Source organism: Myotis myotis, unplaced genomic scaffold (assembly GCF_014108235.1).
Source record: "Myotis myotis isolate mMyoMyo1 unplaced genomic scaffold, mMyoMyo1.p scaffold_m19_p_7, whole genome shotgun sequence".
Taxonomy (NCBI): Eukaryota; Metazoa; Chordata; class Mammalia; order Chiroptera; family Vespertilionidae; genus Myotis; species Myotis myotis.
The window spans coordinates 23,020,519-23,038,781 of record NW_023416379.1 but is presented as its reverse complement, the minus strand read 5'-3'; the positions used below and the strand labels follow the sequence as shown (position 1 = coordinate 23,038,781).

Sequence of the window (18,263 nt, the reverse complement as noted above, 5' to 3'; positions counted from 1 at the left end):
ACTCGCCCAGTAGTTTGTACAGCTCTAGAAGAAGCCCGGCGATCTCATGCCATTCACCATCAAAATGCTTCTGCTCTCCGTCTATATTATCGCATATCTAGAGAAGCTGCTCGAAGTATTGTGCGTGACTGCGGCCATTGTCCTACTCATTTTCCTAGCCCTGCTACTGGAGTTAATCCAAGAGGACTTAGACCCTGTGACTTATGGCAGATGGATATTACTCATGTCCCATCTTTTGGCAAACTTTGCTATGTGCATGTTTGTATTGATACCTTTTCTCATGTTATCCTTGCTTCTGCACGTACAGGAGAAGCCTTTAAAGATGTAAGTCAACATCTATTCCAATGCTTTTCCTACCTAGGAATACCAAGGGCACTTAAAACTGACAATGGGCCTGCCTATACCTCTAGAGCTTTTAAAAACTTATGCTCTACATTCGGCATCGCACATACTACAGGAATACCCTACAATCCTCAAGGCCAAGCAATAGTAGAAAGGGCTCACCAAACTTTAAAAACACAAATTAAAAAATTACAAGAAAATGAGTTTAAATATTCCTCTCCTCATCATGTTCTACAACATGCTCAATTTGTAATTAATATACTAAATGTAGATTCTGAGGGAAATTCCCCGATGTACAGGCATTGGAACCCTGATCTAACTAAACCTAAAGCCCTCGTCAAATGGAGAGACTTGCTTACAGGAGCCTGGAAGGGACCTGATGTACTTTTAACCCAGGGGAGAGGATATGCTTGTATATTTCCACAGGACGCAGACTCACCTGTGTGGATTCCAGACCGTCTAGTCCGACCTTATGTCTCACCGCCCGCCATCTCTGCCTCATCATAGCACACCTGACCAGTGCCCGTCTGCAGCAGATGTGCAGCCCTGAGCTGGAACAATCTGTCCATTGGGAGGATCACATGTGCCTCCGTTTTGTCTTTCCACATGTCCCAGCTTAGCCCCACATCTCCTTTCCTTTTTCCTTTTTTTAAAATATAACTACTTGTTTGCTGGTTCTTTGGCCTTTCTCCTTCTTTCCTGAACACAGCCTTTTCTAGAATCTCCCTACCCTACTGTTCCAGGAAGGGCATCTCCCTTTTATGCCGTGACTAGGGGTGTTTGGTATATGCCCCATACATGGAGTTGTCTTGGGCCAAGAGCCTGACATCCTGGGCTGAGAAAGCCCTGTTCCAGGACTCTCCTTTGTCCTGTATTGGCCCCTCTTACCCTTGTGTCAAGAGGGACCCTCTTCTTACAATCCAATTGCCCATAGCTGTTCCCTGAGCTCTCTGTTCATGCTGAGGTTGAAGCCGCATGGTGGCTGGTACCATGGATCTGTCTCTGGCCCAATGGCGTAAGCTGGGCCCTCTCTAGAGAAGAAACCTGAGTTCCCTATGATCAATGCCAGAGCCCCGCCAGCAGGCAAGGGGATCCCAAGGCAGTTGCTGGGCATGGAGACCAGAGGGACATAGGCTATCAAGGAGACAAAACTGAACCTCACATCACCCTACTTGGCCTAGAGATGGCTGGTAGTCAACGACGGGTAAGACTCCACAGGGTGGGGCAACCTAAGACAGGCACAGTCGGGGGCCAGTAGGAGAAAACTTGGGGTGCAACAAAGGTGGGGCACAGACCCCCCTCCCCAATGGTGCAGGGGCTTGAACACTCGGCCCTTCTGAGGAAGGTCTCCTGTCCCCATGGCTGCTTCCTGCTTCCCATGCCCAGCTCAGATCGGGACCCAGGTAAAGACAGAGACTGGCTGACAGCAGCTGCCCTCTCACTGCAACAGGACTTGTTTCCCATTTTTACCTTGGGCCACAGGGAAAGGGGCAGCTGAAGGAAAGGGCTGTGTCAGGATGCTGCATTCTTCCCTTTCTTCTCCCTCTTTTTTCTAAACACTTCCATGCCTTGTAGTTCTTTTGCTTTCTCTTCTTTTTCTACTACCCTCCATTTTCCATATCAGCTGGATCCAGAGGGCACAGCTTACTCCTCCTCGGACATCGACACCACCATCAACCACGGCCCTGATGGACCCTTTGATGCAGCCCTTCAACTTGCTGACGCTTCGGGAAGCCTATCGCCAGTGACGCCGCCCGCTAGCCAGACCAACAAAGACAACCAAACCAACAACTTGAGGACAGCTGAAATCCCTTGACTGAAGAGGCTGGCAACCTTCTACAGGAATGGGGCTCCTTCTGCGCTCCATCCACTATGTTTATAGCTATGCTCACTATCATTGCTTGCCACTCTTCTTCCGAGACTTAAATGGCCCAATCTGAGAGGTGGCCACTGATTTGCATGCACTATCATTTAAAAAATAAAAAAGGGGGAATTTGCCAGAAGCCGGTCCATCCTTGCTGCTTGACACAGTCGCTGCAGGAAAGAAACATCTGCACAGCATATGTTTCAAGGGACCTGGCTTATATAGCATACTGTTCTTAATATGTTTGCTCCCCTTAGCGCTGTGTGTTTTAACCAAGGTCACCTCTCCAAGAAAGGTTGTTTCCCCAGGTAGGAATTTTTCCCTGAAGTCAGGGAGGGGATGAAACTCCTTAACTAAGTGCCAGGCGGGCAGTTAATCACTACAAACAATCATGCTTAAGCTACATAATCTTTACTCCCTGGAATGGAGATAAGAAACGCCCTAACCTTTGTAATAGAAATTGACAGGATTAAAATCAACTGGTATAAATACGGATGTAACAAAACAATAAACAGCAGAACCTCTCTGGAGATCCAGACCAGAACTTGGCTGGAGATCCTGGCTAGAGATCCTGGCTAGGCTGCTGATCAACTGAACTCCGTCTCCGTGTCATTCCTTCTTCGCCGACTCCATCCACACCTTTGGGGACCCCTGGACCTGCTGGGGTTGGACCCCGGCAATGGAGGAAGCAAGGAAATACAGAAACTGACCTTACTGCGCTCCTTTCCTCTGACCTCCTGTAGGGGCTTCCCAACGGGCCAAGCCAGCCGGAAACCAGAGAACAAGTGAGTCTGTTACAGTCATGTGTAAGGTCTGCCTCCAGGGCAGAGAAGGGTGCAGAGGGTGAGGAGTGCTAGGGTGCGGGTAGGGGTGGGAATAGAAGGTATCTGGGACAGTGAACAGAGCACACACTATTCCATATAATTTATTTTATCCCACTTCTTACTGCCAATTACCACACTAAAAAAAAATTGCCTTATCACTATGGAAAATTGTCCACTTTATTTTAGTTAGCTTCAGATATAACGAGGCCAAATAATAATAATAATAGTAGTAGTATCAGTAAATCAAACTTTCTCAACAAACACATTAGTGAAGCATTCTTTAGGCACATTCTGAAAAATCTGAAAATAAAATATTTGTGAAGATCATTCATTCATTGCCTTTTGGATGTGACTATAGGCAGAGAGGATAATGTAGCTAGGGAAGGACCATGATGAAAGTTTTTAAAATGCATTTGAACGGCCTGTGTTACCATAGTTTGGAAAGTGAGTACTTATTTGGTTTGGTTTTGCAATTGGATTGGATGGATGGGAAAAACACTCAGAGTACAGCAGTTAATTACCTGCAATGGAACACTGTTGCCATTTCTTGATTCTGAAACACACTGTAAATCTGTAGATGTGAAAATGTATCATTCCCCACAAGTTGGTTACCATACATAGATAATATTCAACAAATACTTATGGATCACTCACTTGGTGTCTGGCCTTATTCTTGGGGCTATTGATACCACAGTCTATAAGACAGGCTTTGTCACAATACTGATGAAAGCTTTGTTCAGATAAATCTTGCACAGAAGTCCCTTTTATTTACATAAAAGGTAGAAGATGAATAATGAAAAGAGCAAAGATGCTCAAGTTTCATTAGGTGTAGGGAGTCTGGAGCCCTCTGCTTCCCATTCCCTCTGTCCTTTGGAACACAGTTCATTAGTACGAAATCACTATCCTTATAAGCTTCACACAGTATTATCATCTCAGAGTTAGGGGACCGCAGTGTCTACTGGAAGGATTAGGCTCTATTAAATCTCACAGATGTTTACCCATGATTCACATTTACAGCTCTTAGTGAGTTATTTACATTATTAAGTTTTAGGATACTCTAGTTTTATCATCCATCCATCCATTCAATAAATGAGTGCCTTCCATATGGAAAGAGCTGAGGATACAGTGGTGAAAAGACAAGAGTCCTTGCCACAAAGATAGGTTTTAAACCCCTAATAACACAATCAATTACTTAATGGCAATTATGATGAGTGCCATGAAGGAAAGTACAGGATGCTTTTCAGAGTGTGGGTTTGTGAAGACTTCCTTTAAGAAGTGACATTTCTGCCTTGGCCAGCATGGCTCAGTGGTTGAACAGTCAACCTATGCACCAGGAGGTCCCGGTTCAATTTCAGGTCAGGACACATAACCAGGTTGTGGGCTCGATCCCCAGTGGAGGCATGCAGGAGGCAGTCGATCAGTGATTCTCTCTCATCATTGATGTTTCGATCTCTCTCTCTCTACTTCTTCCTTCCTCTCTGAAATCAATAAAGAATTAAAAAAATGAAGTGACATTCCTGAAGATCACTGTTTGATTTGTAGGAATTAATTAGTCCAGGGATTGCAAACTCGAATTCCTTCAGGGCAGCAGGCAGGTAACACACAGGTATGCATCTGGCAGAGGCAAGACTGTTGGAAACATTAAGGCCCTAGGCAGACTGGAGGAAGTTGACTGGCCTTAAGGTATTCAAATTCACACTTTAATCATCTCTGGGCTAGCCAAAGTCTGCAGCCAAAGACAGCAGAAGGCCTGGCAGGCTGCTCCTGCTCCAATGATTCAGACAGTGGGAAGAGCAGGTGCAATGGCCCTGAGGCAGAACAGAGCCTTCTGTTATAATGAACTGAAAGAGAGCATGTATTGTGGAGTATAGGCTCAAGGAGACAGTGGCTCCAATGGGCTGGGAGAGGAGCCAGTCACTTAAGACCTCATGGGCAGGTGAGGGCTTGACTCTTTATCCCATGTACCCTTGGATGCATTGAAGGTTTTTAAGCAGGGAAGTGAATTCATTAGACTTGTATTTTTAAAAGCTCACTTGCAATGATTGAAAGTAGACAGTTAGGAAGGTGTTGTGGTGGTTTCCTGTCCCTCCTATAATTTTTCATCTACATTATTTAAATAACTCTGTTTGTCTTCATGATATCTTATCCCTGTATTCCTCACTCTAGATGAATACGCTGGATGCTTCCTTCTTAGTCCTGATTATGACAATGAAATTGCAGGTGTCTGAGCCCTGGAATGGAAAACCTGAAGTAAAAACTCAACAGCTCTTACACAGAACCTTCTATCTTCCAGCTGATATGACTTTGGTTCACTTACTGAAACCAAAGTGGGCAAGACAGTCCCTAGTCTCAAGAAATTCACATGACTGGGGAGAGAGATACTTAAGCCAAAAATATTAAGTGCTGTGGTGCCAAATCTAAGTATCATGGGAGCATGAAAACATGAGCCCAACCTGCCAGAGATGGAAAACCAGGTGAGGTTTTACCTGCAAACCCAAAAACTGTTCTTAGATTGCTGATTTGGTTTAGTATTTTAAGAATCAATTCTTTTCTTAGAGATTATCTCAAACCAAGTTTTGACAATTAACAGACAAATAAATATATAAGATTATATTACTTGTATATATAAATAACTTTCATTGTTAGTTTGTCCTTTTTTGGTGGCATTATTTTTGGTTCTTAAATAACCAAGAAGTTAAGTGCGGTGAGTCAGCAAGTCTCCATAATGTTTATTTAAAGTTGAAAACTTGAAGTTAGGAAAAAATTGAGGAAGCCAGACACATTTGCTTCTCCTTTTAAAAAAAAAAAAAAAAAGTAGAAATGACAAGCTTTTGCAACTTTTGTACACAGTTCAACATGATATATTTGTGTTTTGTTGTTATTGTACAAGACAAATTGGATGAGCATTCTGATGTTAAAGTTAACTCATTTTTTTCAACTTATTTTTTTCATTGGTATAGTTAGGCTCCAAATTAATTTCCTCCTTCTTTTTTCTCTCCCTATGACTGTGTCGAAAACATGTTCATATGACATGGATGCTACAAATAAAACACTAGGAGTAAACATCATTTCCTTCTTGAAAATCACCTTTCTGAATATGATAATCATTTATCTTTATGATGTCCCTAAATCTAGATTCAAAACTCTCTATACTTATATTAAGATTCTATGTTATAGGTATTTCATCCTTGGGTAACTGACACAAAATCTTGTGGTGTTGGGAAATCAACTTTCATGCCGAGATTTCTGTTCATGTTCAGGGAAAGGGCTCTACCCTACAATCTCTAGGGTACTTTGCATAGTGAACTGATGACATGGATGTTTTTCTAACACAAGCATTTGCATTCACACTCCCATGAATAACGTGAAGTGCAGCTGTGAGATGGCAGATCAGTCCAGAAGTCAAACAAGGTTGCTATCATCATGCTGACTGATTCATTTTCACCATGTTGCTCCGATGTCTCAGACACAAGTCCCAACATCTGCCAAACTGCTTTTTCCCTCCAAGCAACAAAAATAAAATAAAATGGCGGTTGTCATCAGCCCACTTTTTACCCTGATTTATACAGTCCCTGGCAACCAGAGTATCTACACTGGGACACATTGCAATGATTGTCATAACTTTGAAACCAAATCTCTAATCTTTTCCAGAAAGATGTGTCAATACTTTGAGGATAAAAAGCATTAAAACCTGAAATTGAGAGGCAAAATATATCACATCCAATTAAAAATTCTTTGAGCCAGACCATTGATAGCGTATGGAGTTATAAGTCATAATAATAATAGTGACTACTGTATGCAATGTGTTAAGACTTTTAAGTACATTATCCCATTTAATTTTTGCAACTATAAATGGTAATATAAGGGGACTGTGTTGTTTTGATGTTCAACATGTTTTCTCTTCACATATACTAAAAGCTTAAAAGGATTAATAAGATGTGGGGTTTAGTACAGTGTCTATCAGATAGCAAACGTTCAATGTATTAATTTATTCAAAAAAGTATTCATGAATAAGTGTCAAGGTTGTCTTTCAACTGGTATTTCTTCTGATGTGGCTCTTTAGATGTCTGTAAAGCAAAAAGGCAAATTTGGAGAACCACTACTAAGATGAAAGTTCTCCTTCCTACTCTCAGAGGCCTACACATTTAATACAACAAAACATCATTAGGAAAGTAAACCATGGGAAGCAGATGTGGTAGAGTGGGAAGAAGCAGAGCCCTGGACTGATTCGCCCACCTACCTCCTACTCATGAGTCCTAGCTAGCAGCTGGCGGTCAGGTATCAGATAATGGGACGAGAACATTTCCCCCCAACAAGATCTAGATAGATGCTAGGGTCACATTCTAGTGGGCGGGATGGAGACCCCGAAGGCACCCAGCCAGTGTATGTGGGTGACTATGGAAGGTGTGACTCAGGGCATCCAGGTGTTAGGAGCTCACCACAAGCACGCCATGTCCAACCTAAGGAGGGCTGAGGCTGCCAGGGTATTCCCTGCTCTGAAAAGACTAAGATCAGTGTTTCTCTGAACCTGGACATCTAACTGGTAAAGTTAAACTCCTTAGTTTGACACCAAGGACTCTCAAGATCTTGCTCTGGCAAAACTTACCTTCAGACGTGTGCTCTACATCAACACCAAAAGGCCCATTTATGGTCTAGAAAGTGCTCCGCACTTTCACAGGGCCATCCACTTACTCTCACTATTCTAACTACAGTGGGGCCTTGACTTACGAGTTTTTCGAGATACGAGCCGCCTCTCGGCCGATTTTTTGCTTTGAGTTGCGAGCTAAAATTCGGGTTACGAGCCAGCTTCAGATACCCCACCGCTAGTTGGCACAGTGAACGCCACAACATCAGTCCAGCATCACGTGTCTCACTCGTTCACTTTTTGATTTGACATACGAGTAATTTGAGTTATGAGCTCTGTCACGGAACGAATTAAACTCGTAAGTCAAGGCCCCACTGTACCTGGGTGCCCCATCTCCACCCACCCTCCATTACTTGTCCAAGCCTCTGCCTCCTTTAGAGCTCAGTGCCACAGAATACTCCTTGACCCACCCACCTGCAAGTCAGACATGATCTGATGGTCCTCAGAAATCTCACAGTACTTTCTTTGTATTTCATATTTACCACTCATACCATACTTTGAATTACTATTTGTACCTGAGGCTTAATCTCCTTTATTAGGGTAGAGGCCCCTTGGAAAGTGATCAAGTCTTCTACAGTTTTGTACTAACCACAGTACCTGGGCTCAGTGCCTTAAATGAAGTGGTTATCCAATAAATGCCTATTGAGTAGATCACTGTCTATATTACTGCCTTGCCTATTCTATTGAGAGTGAATTAATTACCATAATTCAATGGTTCATATATACGTGCAAGTTATTGCCAAAGAATAACTAAAGTGGAGAAAGTAGATTATTATACTACAAAGCATAAATGGTGACATGCGTATGTTTAAATTAATGAAAACTATATCCTAGTAATACTGCCTTACTAAAAGGTAACAAAAATCTATGTATTATTCATCATAGCACAGATTTTCTGAAAATTTCAAAGGAATAAGAGGAATGAGTTGAATAAAGGTGCTTGGAGACAGTAATTACAGGCTTCCTCTGAGAGCTGGTGTGCTGAGAGACAAGAAAGGCTGATCTCCTCCTGTAGTGGAAATATGTTCATATTATCCTATCATGAAATGCATTGTTTTGTGACTATAGTCACCCTTGCTTTCCTGAGAGCAAAGGAGTGAGAAATTATAGAGGCCTGCTGTGTACTTCACCCCTCTCCTGGGACCTCCACAGGAGCCACGAGGGGAACTGCTCCCTCCCTCTACCTAGGCATTTCCTTACTGCTCCCTCCCCCTCCCTAGACTGCTCTGCCACACTTCCTACTTTGAAAGGAGAGAAACACTAACCAAGGCACAGGTATGTTTGGATGCGACCAGCAGGAATTCACCATGTCATCAGCCTAGCTAACCATGAGGTCTCACTAGTTAGTTTCATTTAGCTGGTTTTTGTGATCTGGATGAAGTACCTTGTATGACTATGCAAAACTGATTTCCATTCTGGAAATGAACATTTAGTTCTCATCTGATGTATTGGTAAAATCCCCATGGTTTTTGCCATTGGGAGTGTCGGTTGCCCTTGAGAGTATATATCCTGCTGCACAAGTAATGCTGGCTAAGCTCCCATAGCTACCAAACAACCAGAGGCTCAGAAGGTGAAGCCTTCACACGCTGCTAGAGCAGTGCTGGAGCTTTTCAGGTGCCTTCAGTTGCTCACATTCTATGACAACCAAATGCATGAAAAAGTTTGCCTTGGGAAGGACCTGGGGCAGTTGGCCCTGGCTGAAGATGAGATACAGCAGGGCCCTGAAGGAGAGGTAAACAGATCATTGCTTTCTATTAGGGAACCTTCTCGTTAAGTAAAGGCCAGGGATTCAGAGCATAAATGAAAACACAGGCAATTTAAATGAGGTAATCTAAAGTATAACTTTAATTAAATTAACTAAATCGAATCCCATGTACTTTCATTCTAAAACTCTATTCCCATTAACTCCAATTACTTCCCTTTGTGTCTTTGGCTTCAAATGGATGTCAGCAATGGCTACATTCAATTTCTGCCCTCTTCTCATGCCCCAGCTTTCATGGTAAAGGTGCAGCAGCCAAATATTAAGCGCCTTTAATTGAACAGAAGAGCAGACACTAGCTAAGGACACCATCGAAATGCATGCACTTAACAAGATTGGGTTTCTTTTGTTCTTTTTTCCCAGTTGGTTTTCTTGCCCCCCTCACCTCCAGAAAGGTTTATATATGTTTATTCCTCATATTTTGCAAAACATTAGCAACTTAGCTCTCATAAATTCTTTACATTTATTTTTCACCAACCTCCCACTCATAAAACTCAGCCCATCAAATGGACAGGAGCGACATCAGATAGAAAGGGCACAGCACAGCCCTCCTCTCAGCTGAAAGGCAGGTGTCCAAAAAGAAAGGAGGCAAAAAGAAAGCCAAAGCATTTTAGTTGTGTGGACTGTGTGATTGTAACAGTAGGCCTAGCGCTAAGCGATCTCTTAAGAGCACTTTTCTGAAGAAAGCTGGGATTTGATGATAGGGAAGCCTGCCAGGTGGTCCTTCCCAACAAATGGAACCTGGTGGAATCATCATCTCAGGTGGTCACTGTGCTTAAAAGCCACGCCAGCATTATTCTTGCCCACTATCACTCTCACAAGTGTTAGTAGCCTTGCTTATGAAAGGAGATAAACATATGAGGTAAAATGGAAATTTCACAGCTTTGACTGGCTCTGTGGACATAGATTTGCTCCAGAGTAAAGTCCCAAAAATCAATTGAATGTAACTTAACTGCAAAAACATCACAGGTGGTTTTGTTATACTTTTTAGACTTTATAGGGACCAAATTCTCCAAACCTTTGAGGTTAGAAATTTTATGGACAAATTGAGAAAACAAGCTTTCTATAGCAATTTTGCTGACTGAATTTCCTGGTGAATTCTGCTTCTAAACAGTATAAAAATATGAATTTGGGAACTGTTACTACTTCACCATTGTGTAATGGAAGATCTATCTTGTTGAGATGCTGAATCCTGGAATTCTATTTCTTTCATTTAAATTGTGAAATATAGTCAAATTTCCAGAAAAATCTCAAGCTGATAATAATGCCTACATAACCTATTCAACTTTATGATGTCGTCAAATCAAGTTTTCTTGATGGTGTTAGTGGTTGATTTTAATAGAATTGACTTGTATGTCATATCATAAAGCTAGCAATGGTTCTCAACATTTACTACACTAAGAAGCACATGGAAGCTTTAAAAAGTATCATGCTCAGGCATTACCCATAGTCTTTCCTGGGATGGAGCCTGGGTGTTGGAATATTTCAAAGCTCCCTTGATGACTCTAATATGCAGTGAGAGTGGAAAACCACCAAGCTATCGCCTGAAATGCAATTTTAAGAGGTGTTATGTGTGGAACCATAAAAAAGTAAAATTAACTGAACTAAACTCCTAATTAACAACACTGACCTCTATCCTAGGTACTTCAAATAAATTCCTACGTATCCAAGTCTCTTAATGGCCATTTTGGGGGCAAAAAGAAAGCCAACGCATTTTATTTGTGTGGACTGTGTGATTGTAGCACAGTAGGCCTAGCGCAAAGGGATCTCTTAAGAGCACTTTTCTGAAGAAAGCTGGGATTTGATGATAGGGAAGCCTGGCAGGTGGTCCCAGAGGCAGGGGAGGTGGGAGGGGGGGGGTGAGTTTGTGGGCTCATGATCCACAAAAGTTCTTCACTAAATCACAGGAAGAAACAAGCCTCCCCTTAGCCTTGCAGGAGTAAGTCTTTAAAGAGATATGTGAGGCCTTCTATACCAAAAAGACACTATTATCTTTATCCAGTACCCTTCCTCCGTTGTCCACAGAGCTCAACTAATCAGTAAGAATTAGGACACTGGTGAAGTGACTGAGGCCTCCCTTGACTTTGGCTGACTCTACTTTTGGAATCCCTACTGTGGCCAGCAGGGTTCATGGTCCTAAATGAGGTCCTCATCTGCTTCCAAGAAAGAATTGAATCAAACCCATAGGATTTAGCTGAGGAGTTACTGTTATTTTATGTTTCCAGGAAATTCTTTTTAGAATTAATTTGATACATCACCACACTATTAAAAATGATTTTGAGAAGTGATAGGATAGATGAAGGTCAAGTAACATTAGTGATTGTATATAACTTATCATTATTATGGCATTTTTTTTGTGTAGCTTCTCAAGATAGGAAGTGGGTCCTACTTAGGCCCAAGGTTCAGAAGGCAATGGCCCTTACTCTCTAGGCCATGTCAAAATCTCCTATTGAATTTGTGCATTTTAAGACATACACACCCCAGGTCAAGTAGTAGATAGTCCTCAGACCCCAGAGATGAAAGATGAGAAGAGGGTCCCTGTTTGTGCATTTGGAGCACAAGGACAATAACTACAGACAGTATTGGTTACCTCTGACAATGGTCTCCTGAAAATGAATATGATCCCTTTAGGCAGGACTTTATTAATTAACTAGGGGTCCAGTGCACAAATTCATGCACCTTGAAAGGAACTGTGGGCTGCAAGGCTGCGGTGGGCACAGGAGCAGGTCTCAACCCATCCTCCATGCCCCTGCCCCCTCCCCACGGCTCCTGGTACCCTGTCTGCTGGCAGCCCTGCTCCCACCACCACTCCCAAACACTGATGGAGCTGTCCCCGCTTGCACCCATTGATGGCGCCGAGCAATTGGGGCTGGCGCTGTCAGCGGGTGCAAGTGAGCACCGGGCGGAATCCGGGAGCAAAGAATTTTCAGTAACCACCAGAGGCTCACCCCCATAACAGCAACTGGCGCCCTGCCTTGGTCTGGTGCTCCTGCTCACCTGCTCCACCATCCCACCTCGGCCAATGCCGGCCATGTTCCGCACATGCCCCCTGGTGGTCAGCACACGTCATAGCGACCAGTTGTTCGGTTGTTCCACCATTCTGTCTATTTGCATATTAGCCTTTTATTATATAGGGTGAGAACAATATGAATATGTTTCTGAGACATTACAGCCCAGCTTAAATCTCTAAAGCAGTGGTTCTCAACCTTGACTGCACATTAGAATCACCTGGGAATCTTTTTTAAATCCTGATTTCTGGGCCTCATCCTCCGGAAATTCTGTTTCTTTGTTACTAATGTTGTGGCCCCACCCCATAACAAATAAACAAATTTTCCGGAGGATGAGGCCCAGAAATCAGGATTTAAAAAAGATTCCCAGGTGATTCTAATGGCAGCCAAGCTTGAGAACCACTGCTCTAAAGGCAACAGTAAGAAAATCATTATCTTCCACTGAGGGATGTCTATGAGGCCCTCCCATCACCACTGCAAATTCCTTTCCCCGTGCTCCAACTCCCACCTTCCCCCAATCAAGTATTCTATGTCTTCCTCCTTGGCTATAGGACAGGGAGGTGTAGCAATATCCAGTGTGGTTAACGTTTCGATCCTTAACTTTTCATGAACCTACGTATTGGTCACAAACACATTGTTTAGAGATCTTGCAATTTGCATTTTAAAATCTATGTCTACATATAAACCAGTTTAACTTAATGGAGAGTATTATTATTGCTTTTATTATTATTGTTGTTGTTATCATGCTTTTTATGGAGAAAAGAGGAATACAGTTTTGAGTGGCTTTAACATATGGGCACTAATAGAAATATTTGTGGATTGATTGCTTGTCAAATAAGAGATCTGATTAAATGTTTCATGTGGCATCCAACGGGACATGCTATAGACCAGGAGACTTCAGATAAAAGACCTTATTGTGTAAAAGGTCAGAATAGTGAAGAAAAAAAATACTGGTAGTGAAGAAAATGTCCATGAAGGAAATAGTTCTGTGTGAGGTAGAGAGACATAAATAGGACACTAAAGAGTTCCATTAACAAAGAAGCCTGCCTTCTTAATGGAAAGGTAAGAGAATGGGGTCCATGAGAGCTACCCAGGGGTCACTGACAGGGCAGGACAGGAGAAAGGCCACTTCCCTTGGCCCATCCCTGGTATGAGGGAAGTAGACTTGGATAGGCAGAGAAATGGAGTCAAGATAGTAGTAGAGTTAGAGATAGAGATGTGAGAGGGGAGGGAGGGAGGGAGGGAGAGAGAGGGAGAGAGAGAGGGAGGGAGAAAAAGAGAGAGAGAGAGAGGATGGTAGGTGAAGCTTTCTAGAGAGAGAGAGCTAAATTCACTGAGCTCTTGCTATGGCCACTGTCAGTTACATGATGCAGGCTACCTGCACTTTAAGATAAGGCACAAAAAGGTTATGTAATTTGCCCAAAACCCTACTGAGCTGAAATTCTAATAAGCTAGGCAATCTGGCTCCAGAGACTGCATACTTAACTGCTCTAGTTTAGAACAACAACAAAAAAGATGGCTCACAAAGTAGAATGCCCTATTTTATATTCATCTTATTGTACTCCAGCCATCAAATTCATAATCATACCTAGGGAACAAATAAATGGAGACAGTTTAAAAGTAGAGATAGCTGGTTGGTGTGGCTCAGTTGTGCATCACCCTGTGCACCAAAAGGTTGCTGGTTCAATTCCCAGTCAGGGCACAAGCCAGGGTTTCTGGCTTGATTCCCAGTAGGGGGTGTGCAGGAGGCAGCTGATGGATGTTCCACTCTCACATTGATGTTTTTTCTCTCTCTCTCTCCTTCTCTGTAAAAATAAAAATCACTGCAAAAGTCTTTAAAATAATTTTTAAAAATAGAGATAGACTTGTTTGTAAATGTGCAGACTGGAGGAATCTGGCAGCTATTAATTCAACAAAACAAAATAAAATACAACCAAAAGGCTGCTTACCACATCCTAATAATTGATCATGAGAGAACAGATATCAAAACCTGAACTGACAATGCTTTGTTTACCCAGCCATCGACAAGAGAGTTAAAGCTGGCACTGATCTATTTCTGAGTGTATGCTAATTAATTTTACAACAAACGGATGCTAACAGCACTTGCTCTTTCGCTCTAAGTAAGTTATTCATGGGGGTTGATTTATGTTATTTTTTTTCCCTTAACATTTCATTATAGAAGTTTTCAAACAGACAGCAAAGTTGAAGGAATTTTCCAGTGAAAGTTTGGTATACTCAGCACCTAGATTTTTCATGCCCTTTACAGCACATTCTTTAGGAACAGCTTTCTTGATTGATCTCAGCTTCGTCTCTGAGTCATCTCACAGTGCCCAGCATGCTGTTTGCTATTAGTTGAGTCATTTGGGTGAGTACTGATCATTCACGGTGCCTCAGGCAGGAATAAGTGATGAACAACTAACCAAGAGCAGAATCCAAAGAAGCAAAACAAAGAGACCTTTCATGTTGTGCATGTTATTACTGGTAAACTCTCTGTGCAAACTTATGATCAACAGTCACCTGGTGATAAAAGTTTTGAAAAAATATCCAAACTATAACATTTGCGTTTTAAGCTAAAATTTCTGAGAGTTCTTTGTGTCCCTTATTGTCACTCTTTCTCTTGCTTTTCACCCAGAGTGGATAATGAAATGAGATGGAACTCACATGGTGCATAAAGGGACATTTACTCTCACATGCACTGGCCAAATAATACTAAGTGCACTTGACCTTCTTTTCCAACAGTACTCAACCCTGCAGCAGCCATTTGAACATGAAGGCCACACTTATAGATATCTTAGCCTTTCTCTCTTTAGAAAACAAGTATCATCAACTGAGATCACTGGAAATACTGCAAGGACGACACACTTAAATAAATCACAGCTGTGAGAACCATTGTCCACCTTTCAATGTGATTATTGGCTGGGTGTAGCTAAGGGTTGTTATGGGTTGAATTGCTTCCCACTGAAAAGATGTGTTGAAGTCCTAACCCCCAGAACCTCAGAATGTGTCTTATTTGGAAATAGGGTCTTTGCAGATTTAAACAAATTATGATGAGGCCATTAGAGTGAGCCTTATGAATTCAATGTGACTTGTGTCCTATAAAAAAAGGGGAAATTTGTACATAACGACAGACACACACATAGGGAGAACAGCATGTGAAGAGGAAGGTAGAAGCTAGGAGAGAGGAATGGAACAAATTCTCTCTCACAGTCCTCAGATGGAACCAACCCCTTAATCCCATACTTTTCACCTCCAGAACTGTGAGACAATAAATTTCTCTTGTTTAAGCCACCCTATTTGTAGTATTTTTTTATTGCAGCCCTAGCAAATTAATACAGGAGTGTTGGCAGGAGCTCAGAGACCATAGCTTAAAAATACAACAAATAAGTAAGTAAGTAAGTAAATAAGTAAATAAATAAATAAATAAATAAATAAATAAATAAATAAATAAAATGTGTGCAAAGCTGAAAGCAGTGATGAGGAAACTCCATACTATCTCCCACTGTGGCTGCACCAAAATGCATTCCCACAAACAGTGCAAGAGGGTTCCCTTTTCTTCACATACTCCCCAACACTTGTTGTTTGTTGATTTATTGATGATAGCCATTCTGACAGGTATGAGGTGATATTTCATTTTTGTTTTAATTTGCATTTCTCTGATGACTAGTGACACTCAGCATCTTTCCTTTGTCCATTGGCCATTTGTATGTCTAGTCAGGTCTTTTGCCAATTTTTTTAATTGGATTGTTTGGTGGGTTGTTTTTGTTTTTTTTGCGGGGGGGGTTTGGTATAGTCAAATTATTACAAAACTTCCTTGTGTAGGACTGGCTTTGAGGCATGTACTCGCCAAGCCAACCCCCTTCTCTCTCTCTCTCTCTCTCTCTCTTTCTCTCTCTCTCTCTCTCTCTCTCTCTCTCTCTCTCTCTCTCTCTCACACACACACACACACACACACACACACACACACACACCACATAATCTGTAACAATTCTCTGGTTTCAATCAAAGGCTACAGGTTATCCTGCACTGGAGGTATATGGGTGTGAGTAGGGGGAGAGAAACAAGTTTTCACATATAAAGACTGGATTATCATTCCATTCTTTATAGAAAATATTATAAAATTATTATCTTTTGTAGAAGCAATTGAAACTATGCAACCAAAAATTATTGAGAAAAGAATATTATAGAAGTGTGTCAGGCTAAATAAAAACACTGTGTTGTTCTTAGGGATTTTGTAATACATATGGCATTTGCCAGCTTTTTAAGATTTATAATTTTTAGTATTTCTTTTCTCATTATAGATATTCACTTTTATACCTAGTTTGCTATTTCTTATTTGTACATTTTTTTTAAATAAGACCTATGCCAGTTGTATAAGCACTCAAAATTCTTGCAAAGAAACTAAGTATTTTAACTCCTAGTCTGACAATCCTAGCAGCCTCTCAGATCTACCCAGCCCATTGACGCGGTGTCAGAATCAAAAGTTACCATGGAGAATCTGACCAGTGGTAATTTCCACTAAGACTAGGTCTTTTTTTGTCTAATGACTTATTCATGTTGAACATTTTGATGCCAAGAAAAAAAAATTGAGCAATTCCCCTTTCCCCACCCCAAACCTCTACCCCAGTAGTTTTCCTTTACACATATACCTCTTCATTTCCTGATTCTGGTCTGGGCTTGAAGCTAAGGTACCTGAATCCTGGCAAAAAAGCTGTTATTACAATAGTTTTGACTTAACAGGAGCAGGAAATACCAACAACCTTATGTGAGCTATTCCCCAGTGAAGATCCAACCTGAATGCATAAATGTGGGGCCCTTGCATAACTCAGGTGAGGCTCAGATGAGATTGGGACATCTGGAAACACCTTTCCTCCTAATCTTTAGAGGCCACTGGGTAGATATGGATTCTGCACCATGAAATGCTGAAATAAGGAACTGGAATAACATTTTTAATGCAAGCCCCTGAGAAGTAACAAATAACATTTCTATTGGGAATATTATTTCAAATACTAACTTTAATTGTCGAACAGAGGAAAAATATATAAGATTACCAACAAAAACAGAGAAGATTTAGTCTGTTGAGAAAAGGGATTATTAGATTCACTGCCCAGTCCTTGCAAAATTAAGTATTTTCATTTTAATACTTCAAGGTAAAACAAAATAAGAGTCCCTTTCCCCAGTGCATTATATGGAAGAAATAAAGAAGAGAGAGAAAGAGAGAGAGAGAGAGAGAGAGAGAGAGAGAGAGATGCAAACTGCCCGATCCTCCCACAAAGACCATAAGCCAATTCAGAAAACCAATAAAGCGCATACATTTCAAAACATTATGCATCTTTCTTTCAATGAAACATGTTACTAACAAACTGATGTTACCAATATCTACACTGTAAAGTTTGAAACTTCATCCTACTCTTCAATATTACCTTAAATCCTTGTCTCAGGTGTTTATGATAACTTTCTCTTCCTTCACCTTGGACACTTTTGCCATTTTCTCTTAGTTTGCAGTATTTACATAATTGTTTTGTAGTCCTGTTTACTATGCTAGTGATAGCATTCAAATGAAACACACATTTTAGAATTGGGTTGGCCTTGTTGTGACCTGCCTGATGAATCACTCTTGGTCTACTGGCCTGTGGTTTCCCAGCACTGACACAACACTATTTTTCCCCATTAATTGGAGAAGCCTGTTTATGCAGAATCAAATACATGTCTGGGCTGGGCTATTTGAACTGCTTTGGGGAAGAGCACTAACAAAAGGCATCTGGGTAGCTAGTTTTCTCCTTGAAGTCTAGACGGGAGGGAAGCATGTGGCATGAGATTTTCA

The 18,263-nt window shown here is 41.5% G+C and overlaps 1 long non-coding RNA gene across 1 annotated transcript in view; it reads right to left on the bottom strand.

The window, feature by feature from the left end:
• LOC118660371 overlaps positions 1-17,984 on the bottom strand; it is a 38,399-nt gene extending 20,415 nt beyond the window's left edge. Inside the window, exon 1 of the long non-coding RNA XR_004968881.1 lies at positions 17,863-17,984. This is a non-coding gene — a long non-coding RNA (uncharacterized LOC118660371). The remainder of the gene's footprint in view (positions 1-17,862) is intronic.
• Positions 17,985-18,263: the final 279 nt, after the last annotated feature.